A 19130-nucleotide genomic window follows, 5' to 3' on the forward strand; every position below is an offset into this window, starting at 1 on the left:
TAATTTCAAAACTACCAGTGCCATTGGTGAATTAGACTTTCTAAAACTGTGCTTGAGGAGAATAGCATGGGAGGAGGGAGCTAACAATGAGCTGGGAATCAGGACTCCTTTATTTTATTCCTGATCTCAGTGCCAACCAGTTAAACTAGTTATGTGACAGTAAACATTCTTAATATGTAAAAAAAATATATATGTGCACAACTTGTTCTCCTGGTTCCGAAAGCAGTAAGACCACTAGCTACCTCACAGAGTCATCGTAGGGACAAATGAGGGAATAAAAGCAAATCCACTCACTCAGCATCTTGTTCAATGTTAATTACCATGGCAGGGCTCTCTGGCCACAGAAAAGAGAAACAGATTTTTGGTTACAAACCAGAAAAGACATGTTTTTAAAGAATGTGGTAGCTTGCAGAATCTGGAAAGAAGAGGGAAAAAGCTGACTAAAAAAAACCCAGAAGTGCCAGGAGGGATAGCTCTGGGTAGGAGAGCAATTGGAGTTTCTTGCTTGTGGATTGAGACACTACTGCTGGAATGAGTTATTTCCAGTGCTTTTTTTTTTTTTTTTCTCTCCCTCTCAGCTTCTCATCATTCTTCCCATACTTCACAATCACACAATAGCTAATACAGCATAATTCGTGTCTGCTGCATTCTCCCTTCCTGGCGCAGTGGGCACCTCACTTAAGAGTTTTTGCCAAAATTGAACACCATGAGGTAAGTGTGTTTTCTAAAGGAAAGTGAGGTTTTCTCACTAAAAGGAAGGCTGTGTGGTGGTTGGCTATAAACTACAAACCTGGTCTTCCATCCTCGCCATATACACACACTTCCATCCAAGCCATATCAATGGTGGCTGGGTGAAACACCATCGTCAAGAGAAAGGGGACAGATTCTGAGCTTGGTGTGACTTCTGGTTACTTCAGATATTAGTACTTCTATGAAATGAGTGACACAAATATCATTCCTACATGTTTACATTTCTGAATAGGAAAGAATTCTTAAACCAAAACAGACCTACAGTTATTTGTGACCTAGGTTTAGTTTGAAAACTAATTTCATTTTTTCCCTTAGACTTTTATTTATTTATTTAAGAGTTATTTACTTGTTTTAGAGAGAGAGAGAGAGAGAGCATGTGTGCACACGAGCAGGGAGGGGCAGAGGGAGAGAGAATCTTCAGCAGATTCCATGCCCACCACGGAGCCCAACATGGGCTCAATATCACCACCCTGAGTTCATGACCTGAGCCAAAATCATGAGTCAGACCTGAGCCACCCAGGAGCCCCTATTTCCTTAGACTTTTAATGGCTTGTTGGGGGATTCCTTTCCTATCTAAACAATGTTTTTAAAGAATAATTTATTAATTTTAATTTTTTTGAATCTTGTGGTTTTTCCCCCCCAAATTTAAGTAATTCAGATTGTAACAAAGATTTAAAAAATCCTGTAAGGGGATGCCTGGGTGGCTCAGTCGGTTAAGCGTCTGCCTTCGGCTCAGGTCATGATCCCAGGGTCCTGGGATCGAGTCCCACATCGGGCTCCTTGCTTAGCAAGGAGCCTGCTTCTCCCTCTGCCTGACTCTGTCTCTCTCTGATAAATAAATAAAATCTTAAACACACACACACACACACACACACACACACACAAAAAAAAAAAAAATCCTGTAAGAATTTCTCAAAAATGACCATTAAGTTGATATTTCCCCGCTATGCATATAAAATAAAATGAAACAAAGTGAGGATATGTAGCAAGAAATAAGTTGAAAAATATGGGATCATACTCTATAGTCTTGATTTTTAGAAAAAAATGCTTAAAAATTTCAGTTCAACAGAAGAAAAATAAACAGTTGGAAACAGAAGTTATCGCTAACATACATAGATGTAGTTCCAGTTGTAGATGAGTTTCCATTGCTGCTGTAATTTAGTGTTTTGATTTTTCAAGTCTTATAATATTTCGTTCACTTATCATCTCTGCCCATGAATATGGGTCTCAGTCTTTGGTTTTGATGTATTCAGTGTTTATCTCCTGTTTTGTTTGTTTATTGCTTACTTGAGCTCATGTGGGTCACTGCAGGTGTATTTCCTTGGCTAGCTGGTTTGCGAGGAGGACTTACAAGGGCCACTTGTGTGGTTTCTGCATGAGCGACATCTGTCTTCCCAGAGCTGTGTGGGTATTTTCCACCGTCCTTTGACATTGTTGGCTGTCACAGCTATACTACATTTATCTTTGGCTAGGTGGGCTTTTGTCATAGATAATTGTTTCTCCCGAAGAAAGGCTCATGGAAGCTGTGTCTTTGACTTCATTCCTGTTTGAAATGTTTGTCTCTTGCCTTCATAATAAATGATAAGACTGGATATTGTATTTTGAGGTCCCATTTTCTTTCTAGTCAATCTTTGTAAACTGCGCTCTGTGGTCCTCTTGCTGAGAAAGTGGGGATCCGACTGCACTGCCCCTCTTCCGCTTGCCTGGGAAAGTGACTTGTTTGCGTCCTAGATTCTTGAATAAATTCTTCCTTTCTCCTTGGTGTTTACTAGCTTATCCAGCATATGTCAGTTGTCAATTTGTTCTGTATCTGTTTCCTTTTCTGGGAAACATTTTGCTCTTTACTTCTGCAGACTCAGGTCTTTATTTAGGGGAAATATGTTCTTTTATATATTTAAATTCTCCACTCCCCCTTACGTTTGTTGAGTTCTCAACCTTGGGGACACAAATTATTCAAAGGTCTCTTTGTGCTCCACAGCAATTATCTCTACTTAATTGCTCTAATCTCTGAGCTCTTTCTTAGCATTCAGTTGGACTATTTCCAGTGTAACCTCTATGTCAGTAATTCAAATCCCAGCCTTGTTTAAACGTTTCTAATATATTTGTCTGTCCTGTGCTGATGTGTCGGTCCTCATTTTGTTGTGTTTCTTCTTTCATTGCACTGTTTCTTTGTTTTGTAACTTCTTTTTTTTTGGCCTGAGCAACATCTCTTTGCTAAACTCAGTGAATTGATGGTCTTATTGAGTTTTTCTGTAGGGAGAACTTGAAAGAGTTTCCCCCTATTGAGATAATTTTTACTCTCCATCCCCATCATCCCAACCTGTCTGCTTAACTGAGGCTTGCAAAGATTCCCTTTCCCTCATCGGCCTTCAGCTCTCTCTCCCCTGTCCCCTCACTGGCCTGTGTGCATCATGGCCATTCAATTGTTTTCACCTTCTTGGGTCTACCCCTCTGGTCTGGCTCACACTTTCTCCATTATCTTTTTCATTCCTTTAAATATGAAGTGGAGAGAAAGGGATGAGAATGGGGGCTCTGTGCAGCAACTGTTGGAAACCATAGTTGTGTTCCTTTTTTTCCAAGATTTTGTTAAATATACTTTATCAAAATTTAATTTTCAAAACTGTAAAGGTAGCCTATGCCCATGAAAGAATAACTTAGAATTTTTATTGTTTCTCTGGAGTGGGAGAGGGGTGGGAGGGATGGGGTGGCTGGGTGATAGACATTGGGGAGGGTACGTGCTATGGTGAGCGCTGTGAATTGTGCAAGACTGTTGAATCACAGATCTGTACTTCTGAAACAAATAATGCAATATACGTTAAGGAAAAAAAAAAAAAGAAGAAAATAGCAGGAGGGGAAGAATGAAGGGGGGGACAACAGAGGGGGAGACGAACCATGAGAGACGATGGACTCTGAAAAACAAACTGAGGGTTCTAGAGGGGAGGGGGGTGGGGGGATGGGTTAGCCCGGTGATGGGTATTAAAGAGGGCACGTTCTGCGTGGAGCACTGGGTGTTATGCACAAACAATGAGTCATGGAACACTACATCAAAAACTAATGATGTAAGGTATGGTGATTAACATACCAATGAAAAAATTTAAAGGGAAAAAAAAGAATTTTTATTGTTTCTGTTTCAGCTAGATGCCCTGGCGAAGAATGAGACTCTCAGATATTTCCCGCTTCTTCTAAACTTCTGGAGTAAAAGTTTCAATACTTGAAATTCCTCCTATTATTCCTCTTCCTCCTCCTCATCCTCCGTGTCCTCCAGCCCACTGATTCAGTTCCACTGGGTGCTTTCCCTACCTTGGGGGGAAGTGGTACAAATACTCAAGTTATTTTATATTTATTCTTTTGGCAGAATGGCCTTTTAAGAATGGGGGAAGGGAGGGGTGCTGGGTGGTTCAGTCGCTTGAGCGTCTGACTCTTGATTTCGGCTCAGGTAATGATCTCAGGGTTTTAAGATCAAACCCCACATAAGGCTCTGTCTCAGTGGGGAGTCTGCTTGAGATTCTCTATCTCCCTCTCCCTTGGCCCCTCCTCTCTTATGCGCATGTGCAGCATGCTCTCCCCCTCCCCCCCCAAAAAAAAGGAATAGGGGAAGGGGAAGGGAGAGATCATGCTGATCCTTGCCGAAATTGTTTCTTTGACAGAATTTTCTAAAGAGTATTGATGAGTTTTTCCCCCTTTTGCTTATAATATTTTAGTAGGTCTTATTGGTTTAATTTTGATCATTTTGTCAGGTATCAGGGCAGAAGAGTCTATGATATAGTTTCCCTCCACCAATTCACCTAGAATAATGTCTGAGTTATAATTTTTTAAATATTTTCTTTAGTTGGAGACTTCTGTGTAAAACACAGGCTTAATGAGGAAGGTGTGAACTAAGAATCTATAGAATTAATTTTTAGTTTGGTTATACACCCTCAAATAAGTATGAGACCTGCTCCAGTATTCACATTCAATGATTCTGTGACACTGGGATTCCATATTAATGATTGCTTTTCTCTTACGCTCTGTAAGAATGAGTCTGTAAACATAGCTTTAGTGGAAGAAGATCAAAAAGTCCAGGACAGTTTGAAAAGTGTTTAGAGGAACCCGAGTTTAATCCTTCCTATTTAAATGAAAACTTCTTGCCTTTGAACTCTTTTTGAAAAATTAAACTGTTTTTGTATGTTATTTCATGATCATTTTCTTTATTTTTGCCAGATACCAGTTTCATAAGCATGGTACCAATTTTGTTTGGCTCCTTGGCAACCCAGCTAATAACCATTGCTCTATTGCTCGTTGAGCTGCACCATCTAAAGAATGTGTTATGTCTTATTACATCTACTTTCATCTCACCTTAAGGTAGATGCTTTTTTTCCGGGGGGGCGGGTACAAATATCAATTTAAATGGCTTCATTATCAAAAATATTCTTAGCTGTAGCATGTGTGCCCAACATTTGGCGAAACATTATTCTAGATGTTTCTGTGAGGATGTTTTTGGATATGATTAACATTTAATTTGTTTAACTTTGAGTAAAGCAGCAGTAAAGCAGTCAAAGGCCCAAATAGAACAAAAAGACTGACCTTCCCCAAGCAAGGGGGGATTCTGCCAGCAGACAGCCTTAACTGTCCCATTGGCAGGGGCCTGCCACCCACTGGACCACCCTGTGGATGGTGGACTCACCAGTCTCCTTAATCACGTGAGCCAAGTCCCTAAAATCAGTCTCTGTGTCTCTTTCTCCCTCTCACGTATGTATGTCTCTCTTTGTGTGTATCCTATATCCAGGGTTCCGTTTCTCTGGAGAACTCAGACGGATACTTCATGCCTTAATTATCTCCAAAAATGTGTTCATGACAAGAACACTGTACTTATCAAGGGAAACATAATTTTTTTGGAGGGTGGCAGTGGGAGGACAGGGGAAGCAGAGTAGAAGAGCATAAAATGAAACAAAGCCTCAGCCCAAGAGAAAAAGGGAGCTCTTTCTCTCTCTCTCTTTTTTTTTTTTTTTTTTGAAAAAGGAATCTCTTAATTTTGCTAATGGAAAAGTGCCTGGAATTACAACTGCAGATGCTTCTGTTCCCTCTAACTTGACACGCTCTGATACCTCTTCTCAGCTGCAGGTGTTGGCAATACTTCTCTTACAGTACAACTGACTGCCTTTATGATTAAACATCTCTAATGTCACACCTAGACTAGTTATCAGTTTTTAGTGGTCAATGTTGTTAATCATTCTGCTCTGTAATGAAACTGAAAAAAAAGTTTCCCTTCTAAGAACTAGTTAGGAGCTCACCCGAAAAAGCCATACTCAACATGTCCTGAACCTTTCTTTGTACTCCTGCCCAACCAGACCACATATTTCATTCACTCACCTTCACGACTTCCTAAAACTACTGTCTTGTCAGAATATCGTGTTCACAAGTCCTGGCCTTTGACAAAATCCCGAGTCCGTTGTCAAAGTTTGCTTTGGTTTATTTGTTTGTTTAAATTTTTTATAGAGGCCAAATGACCTCAACCCATCAGTCTCAGCTTGTACCCTCTTGACCACAGAACCTGTACGCTGACCCAGAGGAACCAAAAAGGAAAGAGGTTGATATGCCCTCAGGGCGTCTACCTTGCTCACTCCCTGAGTCGGTTATGCACTTTTAGAGGAAACAGACTCGCATTCCCTTGTCCTCTGTCTTCCATCATCAGAGGCAGGAGACTCATTTCTCATCATAAGACCCACTTTATGGAAGTGAAACAATTCTCTGACCACCTAAATTTTGGCATAGATTTTCCTGGACTTATGCAATCTACTTTTTTAAAAAAAAGAATTTATTTATTTGAGAGAGAGAGAATGAGAGAGAGAGAGCATGAGAGCAGGGAGGGTCAGAGGGAGAAGCAGACTCCTCACTGAGCTGGAAGCCTGATGTGGGACTCGATCCCAGGACTCTGGGATCATGACCTGAGCCGGAGGCAGTCACCCAACCCACTGAGCCACCCAGGTGCCCTTATGCAATCTACTTTTATCTAGTTATCATGAAAATTTAGAATTATTGGCAAGATAAACACAATATTTTAAAAGTTATTATTCTTCATATATAAGATAAAATGATAGAAGAACATATACTGTAGTTTGTATGTGTTTGTGTAAAAATTAGGATCACATAGGTTAATAGGCCCTCATTTAGCAAAATATCGCATCCTTATCCCTAGAAATGTAAAGAACGACTTTTATACTTTGTTAGAGAAGTCTGCATAACATTAATTGTTATATACAATTTGTTTTCCAGCCTAAAGAGGAATTAGCCTTTAATGATCAGATCAGCATGAGTCACTCTTACTCAAGATCAGTTATTCTGGAAGCTACTATCAATAAATCAATGTTACTTTGATCATTAAACGGTATGCTGAACATCAAAGGAAATGCAACAGCATTTTCAAAGTATTTTGAAAGAGTGTGTTGATAAAGAGATTATGGAGTTTGCCACCAAACAAGGATTTGAATGGCAACTCTTTCACTTTGTATCAGATAGGTAAAAATATTTTACTTCTCTGAGTCTCAATATCATCTGTTTACTCCTGATATGACAAGACCATCTGGAGGATTAAGGGAAATAAAGTCTGCAAATCACCAAGCATTGTGTCCACACAGGTGGGTGCTCAATCAACAGTCTCTGCACACCCCTTTTCCTTGAATCTCTATTCCTTTGTCTTTATTTTTATTTTTAAAAAGATTTTATTTATTTATTTGAAAGAGGGAGAGAGAGAGTGAGAGAGAGAGACCACAAGTAGGGGAGGGGCAGAGGGAGAAGCAGACTCCCTGCTCAGCAGGGAGCCTGCAGGTGCTTGATCCCAACCTGGGAATCATGACCTGAGCCGAAGGCAGACACTCAACCGACTGAGCCACCCAGGCGCCCCATCAGTTCCTTTGTCTTTAATATATGGGTAATATTATCAACCACATATGGTTTTGTAAGGGTTAAATATGATACCATATGAAAGGTTTTGGAGTGGTGCTGGGAAAATAGGGTGTGGTTACCAGGGATGGATCAGCTGCTCAGATTCCATCCCTCCCTGTCCTGTTCTGCTGGGTACCACAAGGGCTAGAACACTAAAATGACACTCTTCCGATCCTTCGCCACTGAGTTTTGGACCCTCTTGGGATTTGAAAGCAGAATGGAGGCTATCCTCCCACCACTTGGGCTGCTTCTGAGATTTTAGCCACATTGTCAAGATAAGAAGTCTGTCTGCCGCACATGCAGTGCTCATGCTCAGGCTCCTGTGGCTGTTCCCGTGGCTCATGTGGTGAAGCCCCCTGGGGTCTGGCTGCCCAGTTTCCTACATTCAGTGACATGTGTCCTTGAACTCGATAGTTTTGGTGGTGTTCTTGCAGGAATGAGATCACTGGTGCATACATTGTTTCTCCCTCTGGACTTCTTTCCTGGGGCCCACCAAACTTTTCCCCAAAACAATTTTTGGGCCTCTGAATTCCTTTTAAGACATTATTGTATATTTAAACTCCCACGATGTTTTCTATTGCCTGTACAGAATACTGAGTGGCCCCCAATTGGTCTTCACATAATACTTTTCTGTTAGTTTTCTTTGATGTCAAGGGAATCACAGTCCAGTTGGGGGTGGAGGGCAGCGGACAAGTACACAGGAAATGTACAGAGAAAAATCGAAGTCTGTCTATGAGTGATTGCCAAGTGGCTGCATGGCCCATGAGAGCTCTGAGGGACAAGGACAGGGGATGTGGCAGGCTGAAGAGGGGGGTCTGAGCATGGTCAAACCCAAGAGGAGAATGTGAAGAGGAGCACTAGGGTCATCTGCAATGACACAAAAACATGTTATCACCATAATCTGAGTGAAAAGAACCAAAATTCTTCCCAGATAAATAGAACACTTGAGGAGAATGATAGTTTGGCTTTGTTTCCACAAAACTTTTTCTAAAAATTCCTATGCCTAAACAGAATTCCAGAGTTGCTGGAGCTTACAGAGGGGTCATATGCCTGCTGGGATGGGAAAATAAGGGCTCAGGGGTTAGTGGTAAAGAGAATGGGAAGTAGATCAGTAATGATTTTAGGGTCAACATAAACCAATTTGATTTATTTTCTTCTTTCCACTTGTTTGGGCAACATCTCTCTTGATGGTTTCTCAAGTTATATATTAGGGTATTTAATTCCTTCCTAGACATATTAACAGTCAGTTATTGCATGGCAAAATCACCTTCAAATGTTTCTTTATGTGGACATCCAGAAACACTGCATTTAATGATACACAGTACTCTTTAAAAGAAACGACCAAGAGAACACTTTTAGAGGACTATAGAATGTGTGAAGACAAACAAGAAGTGAGAAACTATAAAAATAATATAGCTATTATGTTAAGATCCCAGCCAACTTTTCAAATGAGATTAGAAAATAGATTCTCCTAATTTTATGGCAGTCATTTAATTATGTTGCTCCCCAACTGCCTTTACAAGAGAAAAGGGCTTTGTAAATTAGATTGTTTTATTACAAAATTCCAAAAGAATGTATATTCTCTGTAGCCTCTTATTTTTCTGTAAATAGTCCTTGACGAATAAGCAATGGGTGGGCTGGGTGAGATTATATAAGACCCAAACTAAAATTTAAACCACCCAAGGTGATTGTACCTAAGATGACTGCTATACACATATCTAGGACTTCATTTTCGAACAAGGAAACAGAAATTTTACAAGTTGGGGCAAAAAAATTACATGCTAAAAATACAATTATGAGGAAGATTTAATCTCAAGCATCACATACCCCAGGATTTAATGCCTCCTTTGTCTTCCATACTTTGAGTATATTCTTCTGACACACAAAATTGTATTTATTAAAGACTACCAACACCATTTTCTGCATCATTTACAACCAAATTCTTGCCTCCCTTTTGGGTCTAAATTTATTTTTATTATAAATAATACTCATAATAACAAACATTTGATTTTTTTTCTTGGTAATATAGTATGTAAAGTGACCCTTTACAGATTAGTTGTTGAATTTTTCTGCAAGCATTTCATTCCCTTTGGGGAATCCTTGTCTGAGGATCTAACCACTCGGCACTACTGGTATTTGCCAGGTGCTCAGATGAAAGATGCCCTTGCCTGAGAAAGAGTTACCTCGGAGGTGTGATGTTTGTTGGCTGTTACAACACCTTGATATGTGTCTCTGGGATGCCCCAGGAATGCACCATTTCAAGGGAAGTAGAAAATATATATTTTTTTAAATCATTTTTTTTAGGTGCACCTTGGGGAGAGGAAAAGATGGTGTAGGGGTAGGGGACCCTATTCCAACCAGTCCCCAGAATTGAGCTGGATGTCTACCAGACCACTCTGAACACCTACGAAATCAGCCTGAGATGTAAGAAGATATATCTTGATCTCTCCAAAGAGAATATTGCAGTCAGTTGGTTTCGAGGTTTCGAGCCGTGATTCCGTGGGCAGATATGGAGGATAAATGGAAGGGAGAGGGAGCTGAGCCATCAGGATCCTGCACCGCTGGTGAGCAATAGCCTCCCACACTGGGGACTGGGCACAGACTGGCAGACTGGTAGCAAAGAGGAAAGGACTTTAGGGCAGCCCCCTGGACTGAAACCTGGGGCCGCACCTGCAAACTGGGGGTGGCTGGTGGTTTTAGAAGCACAAAGGGCAGAGATGAGCCCCGACCTGGAGGTGAGGACTGGGAGCCCTGCTGAGGGGCGCACAACCCAGGACGCTGCAGTTTATAGCAGCACAGATAGAAATGGAGAAAGTGTGGCCTGGAGAGCTCAATGAAGAACAGACTGTGATCTCTCTGCTCTGAGACAGAGGGTTGGAAATGATCCCTTCTTCTCTGACTCTCAGAAGAGACGCAGAAAGCCGCCAGAGAACAAAAGCCCCCCAAAACCGGTTTTCACTGAGCCCACCCCCTCCCAGGGGGCAAGGCAACTCTGCCCAAACAGGATTGCCTGAGTAACAGAGTGGCAGGCCCCTCCCCCAGAAGACAGTCCGGGAGAACAAGAGGCCGACAACCCTAAGGTCCCTATGAAACAGGTGCATCTTGCTTGGGTTGTGGTCAATAATTTGAACTCTACATTCCCTCAACCACCCCTCAACAGAATAACTAGAAGGAGGAACCCCCAAAATAGGAACGACTCAGAGACTGTGACTTTTGCCACAGATTTACAAATGGATACAGATATAACCAAGATGTCGGAGATGGAATTCAGGGTACCAGTTGTGAAGACAATAGCTAGAATGGAGAAATCTATTAATGGCAACATAGAGTCTCTAAGGGCAGAAATGAAAGCTGAACGGGCAGAATTTAAAAATGCTATCAATGAGCTCCAATCTAATCTAGATAATCTAACAGCTAGGGTGAGCGAGGCAGAAGAACGAATTAGTGATCTAGAAGACCAATTGATAGAAAAGAAGGAAAAAGAGGAGGCCAGGGAGAAACAACTGAAAATCCATGAAACCAGAATCAGAGAAGTAAGTGACACCATGAAATGTTCCAATGTCAGAATTATTGGGATCCCTGAGGTGGTGGAGAGAGAGAGAGAGGACTAGAAGATATATTTGAGCAAATTGTAGCTGAGAACTTCCCTAACCTGGGGAATGAAACAAACATTTGTATCCTAGAGGCAGAGAGGACCCCTCCCAAGATCAAGGAAAACAGGCCAACACTACGGCATGTAATAGTAAAACTCGCAAATCTTAGACCAAGGAAACCATCTTAAGGTCAGTTAGGGGGAAGAGACTCCTTACGTACCGAGGGAGGACCATCAGAATAACGTCAGACCTGTCCACAGAGACCTAGCAAGCCAGAAAGGACTGGTAAGACATATTCAGGGTACTAACTACGAAGAACATGCAGCCAAGAATACTTTATACGGCAAGGCTGTCATTTAGAATGGATGGAGAGATGCAGAGCTTCCAAGACCGGCAGAAACTGAAAGAATATGTGACCACTAAGCCGGCCCTGCAAGAAATATTAAGGGGAGTTCTATAAAAGGAGAAAGACCCCAAGAGTGATATACAACAGAAATTTACAGAGACAATCTATAGAAACAAGGACTTCACAGGCAACATGATGACAATAAATTCATATCCTTCAATAATCACTCTCAACATGAATGGCCTAAATGCTCCCATAAAGTGGCACAGGGTTGCAGATTGGATAAAAAGACAGGACCCAGGGGCGCCTGGGTGGCTCAGTCATTAAGCATCTGCCTTCGGCTCAGGTCATGACGAGCCCTGCATCGGACTCCCTGATCAGCGGGAAGCCTGCTTCTCCCTTTCCCACTCCCCCTGCTTATGTTTCCTCTCTTGCTGTGTCTCTCCCTCTCAAACAAATACAATCATAAAAAAAAAAGACAGGACCCACCCATATGCTGTCTACAAGAGACTCATTTTGAACCTAAAGATACATCCAGACTGAAAGTGAAGGGATGGAGAGCCATCTTCCATGCCAATGGCCCTCAAAAGAAAGCTGGGGTAGCAATTCTTATGTCACACAAATTAGATTTTAAGCTAAAGACTGTAGTTAGAGACACAGAAGGACATTACATCATTCTTGAAGGGTCTATACGACAAGATCTAACAATTATAAATATCTATGCCCCCAACATGGGAGCAACCATCTACATAAGCCAACTGTTAACCAAAAAATTTAGTCATATTGACAATAATGCATTAATTGTAGGAGACCTCAATACTCCACTCTCGGCAATAGACAGATCATCCAAGCAGAAAATCAACAAAGAAACAAGAGCTTTGAATGACACACTGGACCAGATGGACCTCATAGATATATACAGAAAATTATGAACAAAAGGGGAGAGATCACGACTAGCACCAAAGAAATAGAAACAATTATTAGAAATTATTATCAACAACTATATGCCAATAAATTAAGCAACGTGGAAGAAATGAATGCCTTCTTGGAAACCTATAAACTGCCAAGACTGAAACAGGAAGAAATTGACAACCTGAATAGGCCAATAACCAGTAACGAGATTGAAGCAGTGATCAAAAACCTCCCAAAAAACAAGAGTCCAGGGCCTGATGGATTCCCTGGGGAATTCTACCAAACATTAAAAGAAGTAATAATACCTATTCTCCTGATGCTGTTTCAAAAAATAGAAACAGAAGGAAAGCTTCTAGCCTCATTCTATGAGACCAGCATTACTTTAATCCCCAAACCGGGCAAAGACCCCATCAAAAAGGAGAATTTCAGACCAATATCCCTGATGAATATGGATTCTAAAATTCTCAACAAAATCCTAGGTAATAGGGTCCAACAATACATTCAAAGGATCATCCACCACGACCAAGTGGGATTTATCCCTGGGATGCAAGGGTGGTTCAACACTCACAAATCAATCAATGTGATAGAACACATTAATAAGAGGAGGGAGAAGAACCATATGGTCCTCTCAAATGATGCAGAAAAAGCATTTGACAAAATACAGCATCCTTTCCTGATTAAAACTCTTGAGTATAGGGATAGAAGGAACATTCCTCAAGTTCGTAAAATCCATCTATGAAAAACCCACAGCGAATATTATCCTCAATGGGGAAAAGATGAGAGCCTTTCCCATAAGATCAGGAACATGTCAAGGACGCCTGTTCTTGCCACTATTGTTCAACATAGTACTAGAAGCCCTAGGAACAGCAATCAGACAAAAGAAGACAAAAAGAAATAAAAGGTATTCAAATTGGCAAAGAAGAAGTCAAACTCTCTGTCTTCACAGATGACCTGATACTTTATGTAGAAAACCCAAAAGACTCCACCCCCAAATTACTAGAACTCATACAGCAATTCAGTAATGTGGCAGGATACAAAATCAATGCACAGAAATCAGTTGCTTCCTTATACCCTAACAATGAAACTGTAGAAATAGAAATTAGAGAAACGATTCCATTTACAGTAGCACCAAAAACCATAAGATACCTTAGAACAAACCTAACCAAAGAGGTAAAGATCTATACTCTAGGAACTACAGAACACTCATGAAAGAAATTGAAGAAGACACAAAAAGATGGAAAAACATTCCATGCTCATGGATCGGAAGAATAAACATTGTTAAAGTGTCTGTGCTGCCCAGAGCAATCTCTACCTTCAACACCATCCCAATCAAAATTCCAATGACAGTTTTCAAAGTGCTGGAACAAACAATCCTAAAATTTGTATGGAATCAGAAAAGACCCCGAATTGCCAAGGAAATGTTAAAAAAGAAAAACAAAGCTGGGGACATCATGTTGCCCGATTTCAAGCTATATTACAAAGCAGTGATCACCAAGACAGCATGGTACTGGCACAAAAACAGACATATAGACCAATGGAACAGAATGGAGAGCCCAGATATGAACCCTCAACTCTATGGTCAAATAATCTTCGACAAAGCAGCAACAAATATGCAATGGAAAAAGACAGTCTCTTCAATAAATGGTGCTGGGAAAATTGGACAGCCACATGCAGAAGAATGAAACTCGACCATTCTCTAACACCATACACAAAGATAAACTCAAAATGGATGAAAGACCTCAATGTGAGACAGGAATCCATCAAAATCCTAGAGGAGAACATAGGCAGTAACGTCTTCGACATCGGCCACAGCAACTTTTTTCAAGATATATCTCCAAAGTGTAGTGAAGCAAAAGCAAAAATGAACTTTTGGGACTTCATCAAGATAAAGACCTTCTGCACAGCAAAAGAAACAGTCAATAAAACAAAGAGGCAACCCACAAAATGGGAGAAGATATTTGCAAATGACACTACAGACAAAGCACTGATTTCCAAAATTTATAAAGAACTTCTCAAACTCGACACCCAAAAAACAAATAATCAAGTAAAAAAATGGGCAGAAGCCATGAACAGACACTTCCCCAAAGAAGACATACAAATGGCTAACAGACTCATGAAAAAAATGTTCATCATTAGCCATCAGGGAAATTCAAATCAAAACCACATTGAGATATCACCTTACATCAGTTAGAAAGGCAAAAACTGACAAGGCAAGAAACAACAAATGTTGGAGAGGTTGTGGAGAAAGGGGAGCCCTCTTACACTGTTGGTGGGAATGCAAGCTGGTACAGCCACTTTGGAAAACAGTGTGGAGGCTCCTCAAAAAAAATTAAAAATAGAGCTACCCTATGACCCAGCAATTGCACTCCTGGGTATTTACCCCAAAGACACAGATGTAGTGAAAAGAAGGGCCATATGCACCCCAATGTTCATAGAAGCAATGTCCGCAATAACCAAACTGTGGAAAGAGCCGAGATGCCCTTCAACAGATGAATGGATAAAGAAGATGTGGTCCATATATACAATGGAATATTACTCAGCCATCAGAAAGGATGAATACCCAAATTTACATCAACATGGATGGGACTGGAGGAGATTATGCTAAGTGAAATGAGTCAAGCAGAGAAAGTCAATTATCATATGGTTTCACTTATTTGTGGAACATAAGGAATAGCGGGGAGGGCATTAGGAGAAGGAAAGGAAGAATGAAGGGGGGAAATCGGAGGGGGAGACGAACCATGAGACACTATGGACTCTGAGAAACAAACTGAGGGTTCTAGAGGGGTGGGGGATGGGTTAACCCGGTGATGGGTATTAAGGAGGGCACGTGCTGCATGGAGCACTGGGTGTAATATGCAAACAATGAATCATGGAACACTACATCAAAAACTAATGTAATGTATGGTGACTAACAGAACATAATAAAATATAATAAAATTAAAAAAATAAAGTCATCATTTTAGTTATTCAGAATCTCCTCAACAAAAAAGCAAGGAAATTAAATTGTTTTCCCTAAATGCCAGGCAATGAACTAGGGCATCTCTCATATTCCTTTACACAGACTCTGCAAGGAAGGATTTACCTATTTATTTCTCAGGTGAGCAAATGTAGATTCAGCACGCCAGATGTTTTTTTATCCACATTATACAGTGGGTACGTGTGCGGCTGAGATTTTCTCCTACCAACGCCCCCACCCCCAAATCTGGATTCCCTTTTGTTTCTCTTTAGTGATAGCTATATAGCTGTCAGGCTAAAGCCGGAAGGGTTGTTTTAGGAAATATGGGAGGAGAGCAAGCACTAACTTCACCAGGGCAAAAAGTGGTAACTACAAATCACTAAACATTTGCCTTTGCTTGATCTCCTGCATCATTCACAGCTTCTCACAGCGGTAAGAGCAGTTTGTGCTGGTAAACGTTTAAGGACATCTACCTAGAAAACACAAATTTAGTATTTGCCAATTATTACGGTGCAAAATCCCCTCACCACCACAGACTCCAGCCCCCAGGGTCTGAGCAAAGCATGTATTGAAGGGTTGTGGGCGAATGGCTCTGGGAGCCCTTGGGGATCTGGGCTCCTGCAAACACTGCTCACCCCACTTTGCGGGTGGAGAAACTGGAAGCTGAAAACATGAGGCCACTTGCCTGAGGTCCCATATTAAACAAGGTAGCTTTGCTGGGGATGAAACAAGGACTATCTGATTCCAGAGTATTTAAAAACAGCTTTGGAAATTTTTAAACTGCTTATAACTGGGTGAGAAGTGCGTTCTTCTACAGATTCCTGAAACGTACTGAAGCAAGAAGACTAGCCTTTTGGCACTGCCTGTCCCACGTAGTGGGCAAAATATGTGTGAGTGTGTGAGTGTGAGTGTGTGAGAGAGTGTGTGTGGGTGTGAGAGAGAGAGAGAGAGAGAGAGAGTGTGTGTGTGTGTTGCTCTGTTTTGTTTTATTTTCCTTAAAGTTTGTCACAATGTCTTCCAGGAAACGAAATTGTCCTGCAATCTTACCGAAGAGATACTTACAAGTCTTCTTAAGAATCTGGTTACAGTATCAACTGCACAGTGCTGAGTCTCAGGCTTGGAAGGTGAGCAGCAGGGCACAGGCAGCAAGGGATTCTTTTCATTTGCCCTTGACATGGAGCCAGCCATTTCCCCGCCAGTTCTGTTGAACCCTGAGCACAAAGGCTTGCTGGGATGGGGTGACAAGCTGCTTTGTTGTAAATGCTTCTACCATAACAAAGCACCTTACATACAGATCCCTTTTTCAAACTAGACTAGCAAAATTATGTTATTATTGGACTTGCTTCTGTGCCTGTGGTTCCCTGTTGTTGGATGGGAACCTAATTTATTTCTTTAAATTTATTTTTCAGGAAACAGGAAACAGAAAAGTACTCAAGCTTTATTACATGAAAAGTACAGGGTGTTTACCAGCAGTTAATCCAACTTGGAAAGGGCTGTTTTTTCTCCATGCAGATACAGGCAGAAGCCTGGCATCACTGCGTGAAACTTCCCCTGATTGGGATTTCGTATTATCTGGCCTTAACATCTTCAAGTATGTATTAAAATTATTACCTTAATTTAAAGCCGTCTCTTCGTTCTCTCTGCTGTTTTCTCCAGGAGCTGTTTGTAGTACAATCTGATGGAATACAGGATATGGTTGTGTAAAAATAATCCAAGAGAATTAAACACACACAGACACATCACACACACACACATACACATACACACACACACACTCCCCTACCCACAGGTATACACACACTCTTCGGATTTTGAGAGAAAGCTAAAAATACCTGCTGTTTGAAATCACTTGCCGGGGAGGGGGCGCCTGGGTGGCTCAGTGGGTTAAGCGACTGCCTTCGGCTGAGGTCATGATCCCGGAGTCCCGGGGTCGAGTCCCGCATCGGGCTCCCTGCTCAGCAGGGAGACTGCTTCTCCCTCTGCCCCTCCCCCCTCTCATGTGCTCTCTCTCCCTCTCTCTCAAATAAATAAATAAAATCTTAAAAAAAAAAAAGAAATCACTTGCAGTGGTGATTAAAAAGGACCTTTCCTACAGAGATCAAAGGCAGCTTTTCTTCTCTGCACTGAAACAGGGCTTTTGCCTGTGGTTGTCATTGTGGAGCAAGAAGACTGCTCTGAAACAGAGCATAGGATGTCTACCACGGGCTCATGGAAGCCAGGTTTTGTTTAAAAACAATATGTTCCAGGGGCGCCTGGGTGGCCCAGTCCTTGAGCGTCTGCCTTCGGCTCAGGTCATGATCCCAGGGTCCTGGGATCGAGCCCCGCATCGGGCTCCCTGCTCGGCGGGAGGCCTGCTTCTCCCTCTCCCACTCCCCCTGCTTGTGTTCCCTCTCTCGCTGTGTCTCTCTCTGTCAAATAAATAAATAAAATCTTAAACAAAAAAACCAGGAAGTTCCAATGCTATTTATAATGCCTTGACTGAGGGGAATACAGTTTTAGTGGAAGTGGATAGTAAAAGGAAGCAAGTACCTGCTGGCACAGAAGGAAGGATCCTGGAAGTCAGAAGTCCAGGTGACCACTCCCTAAACTGCTGTTCTGTGCACTGGGGCTGGAAATATGTTCCTTCCCATTCCTGGCTCTTAATTCCCACATCTGTTTTCCCATTCCACCATTTCTGTAGACCCACGAGAATAGAAAATGATGCAGGACTCTTTCCTTAAGCAGACTGGATCATATAAACTATAAGTAAACTGAAGAAATGTCTCAGAGCAAGTGCCCACTCCGCAGAGATGATTTCCTGGGGTGAGGGTGTGATTGACGCCCCCTCCTGCCCACACGTCTACACTGACAATTACAGGAATGTATCTCCAGGGCTCTTTCCAGCTCTGAAATTATATGACTCCAAAATTAACTCACTCCTCTGAAACCTACACCAAGACCATTTGGTCACTCAGTCATAATAGCTTCTCCATAATGTTCATAAATGAAGAATCATCTCTAATGTTCTTTTTCTTATTGTATAATAGCTTCCATATACTGAGTGCTTATGATATGCCAAGTACTTGGCCAATCTCTTCACTCATACTATCTCTTTGAAAGTCATTGAATTATCGCAATAAACTTGTGATGATTTATTGTTTCCATTTTATGGATAAAGGAACTAGTGAGTAAATACCACTGATATTAACTGGCAGATACATATCAGTAGATCCTTACAATCTTTCCTATTATTCACTATATAAATTCTATATAATAAACTCATTCAAATCTCTTTGAATTCAATATACACACATGTATTAATATCTAACATTACATTTCAATCATTTTTTCATTAAAAGGAGTGTCCTAAAGCTTGATTTGGTTTGGTCTTATCAGAAAAGTAATAGATTTGCCCTTCAAGGTGGGTATCTTTAAAAGAATGTTTATTTAGTTCATAGTAAAATCATTCACATCTTTTACAGAAGAGTTATAGAATATAAGGAAGGTCAGAGAAATGGAAACCCCTGTGACCCATCAACAATATTTTCAGATACCTTTATTTAACAAGGTATCATTTGCATCCCAAAGTCATTCATAGTTATATATAATTTTTAATTATTTTTCCAGTATTAGCACAATTCTGCCTTCCTTAAATCACCGCTCAGATAATAAT

The sequence above is a fragment of the Zalophus californianus genome, chromosome 8 (assembly GCF_009762305.2).
Source record: "Zalophus californianus isolate mZalCal1 chromosome 8, mZalCal1.pri.v2, whole genome shotgun sequence".
In the NCBI taxonomy this organism is placed as follows: Eukaryota; Metazoa; Chordata; class Mammalia; order Carnivora; family Otariidae; genus Zalophus; species Zalophus californianus.